We start from the raw sequence: 2,241 nt of genomic DNA on the forward strand, positions 1-2,241 counted from the left end.
GGCTTGTCAACCGCCATAAAATCGTACAAGAAGAAGAAGAAGAACTAAATTGGGTAGAACATATAAGGAATGTGGAGGATAAGTGTAAAAAAGTAATAAATACAATGAGATGTTTATCAGGGTTAGAATGGGGAGCGGATTATCAATCACTGAAATATATATATGTAAGTTTAATAAGGTCAAGAATAGATTATGGGAGTGTGGTATATGGATCAGCAGCCAAATCTGTACTTGCAAGACTTGATACAATACAGGCTAAAGCATTGAGACTATGCTTAGGAGCAGTAAAAACATCACCAGTATGTGCACTACAAGTGGAAGCGGGAGAAATGCCACTGGACATTCGACGTAAACAATTGCTGGTAAATTATTGGATTAATCTAAAGGGACATAGAGATGGGCATCCTACTAAGAGGGTACTGCAAGCTAGCTGGGAAAAGGAAAGGGCGCCAAGAATGGCAACGGCAGTGGGACAGGGAAGCTAAAGGAAGACATTTGTATGCCATTCAAAATAAAGTTGGTACAGAGAGGAATTGGGGAGGGACTAGGAGAGAAGAAATAGTGATGACAAGATTAAGAATAGGACACAGTAATTTAAATAGTACATTACACATTATAGGGAAGCATCCTACTGGTTTTTGTGAATATTGTCAGACATTAGAAACCATAGAACATGTTCTTTTAAGTTGCAGAAGTTATGAAGATCAGAGGAGAAATATGATGGAAGAATTAAGAAGAGATGGGTTGGTAGGGACAGGTATTAAAGATATACTGCAAAGTGGGGTGATTAGACAAAGCAGGAAAAATATTTGTAATTTCTTAAGTAGAACGGGTTTGATGAGGAAAATATGATTGTGGAAAACAAGCTGGAGGAAATAAAATGGAATAACATTGCAGGAGAATAATCCAGAAGGTGGCGGTAATGCAACGCTCTTGGATGCAAGCCGCCGTTAAACCTCAAAGAAGAAGAAGAATAACTAAAGGACAACAATAGTGTGGATATTCATCTCTAATCGACGCTTGTACTGGCATATGAATAGAGAACGTGTACTTACATATGGATATAATCTGAGAACACATATATTTAACGTTTTAGGAAGAAGTTAGACGGCTGTTGTTTTTTCTGTCTTGTCTTCGCGAGTCCATGTTGACGCTCGCGTGCTTTCTTTGTTGAGGTTTTCCTGTCCGTGTTTTTGTTTGAAATATCAATCCGTCAGTTTTACACTCAGTTGCGCGTGTTTTGTCTAGGCGTACAGTCTAAACACTGAATTCGCTGATGCACGCGCATCGTGTCAGTCACAGGGTGTGTGAAGCAACTATATGAATATTCGCTGTGTAAGTTAATTCAGCCGACACGAGCGCAGAGATCCAGCTTCAACATGGGAAAAGTTTTTCTTGAGCAAGGCTGAAAAAGACGTAATCAGACCAGACTTTATACCTGAATTGAGAAGCCAAGTTTGGGCGTTGCTGGAGCATTCGTGATGTCAGAAGGGGCTGCGGTACATAAGGAGTAATGGTGGTCAACACGATCCACTGGTTCAGGAAGGGTTTAAGGCTCCATGATAACCCATCTCTGCGGGACTCTATAATAAGAGCAGATACTCTGAGATGCGTTTACATACTGGACCCCTGGTTTGCAGGATCGTCCAACGTGGGAATCAACAGATGGAGGTGAGTTTCCTTTGGATTCAAGCCCGTGTGTGCAGAGAACAGAGAACATCAGATCCTGTGGCAAACCAAGTTGTCTATAAGTTACTTACATTGCTGTTCAAAAGTTTGGGATCCGTAAGATTTTTAATGTGTTTTAAAGAAGCCTCTTCTGTTCATCAGGGCTGTATTTATTTGACCAAAAATGCAGAAAAAAACTGTAATATTGTAAAATAGTATTACCATTTAAAATAATGATTTTAATATACTTTAAAATATAATTTATTTCTGTGATGCAAAGCTGATTTTGCATCATCATTACTCCAGTCTTCAGTGTCACATGATCCTTCAGAAATCATTCTAATATGCTGATTTATTATCACAGTTGTGCTGCTTATTTTTTTTTGGAACCTGTGATACTTTTTTTCAAGATTAGGCCTATTTGATGAATAAAGTTAAAAAGAACAGCATTTATGTAAAATAGAGATCTTTTCTAACAATATAAGTCTTTATTATCACTTTTTATCAATTTAACACATCCTTGTTGAATAAAAGTATTAATTTCTTTCTTTCTTTCAAAAAAAAAAAAAAATG

The 2,241-nt window shown here is 37.6% G+C and overlaps 1 pseudogene; it reads left to right on the forward strand.

The window, feature by feature from the left end:
* The first annotated feature begins 979 nt into the window (after positions 1–979).
* Positions 980–2,241, forward strand: part of LOC107740145 (cryptochrome-1-like) — a 12,783-nt pseudogene continuing 11,521 nt past the window's right edge.

This window comes from Sinocyclocheilus rhinocerous, unplaced genomic scaffold (genome assembly GCF_001515625.1).
Source record: "Sinocyclocheilus rhinocerous isolate Xijiao unplaced genomic scaffold, SAMN03320098_v1.1 scaffold2055, whole genome shotgun sequence".
NCBI lineage: Eukaryota > Metazoa > Chordata > Actinopteri > Cypriniformes > Cyprinidae > Sinocyclocheilus > Sinocyclocheilus rhinocerous.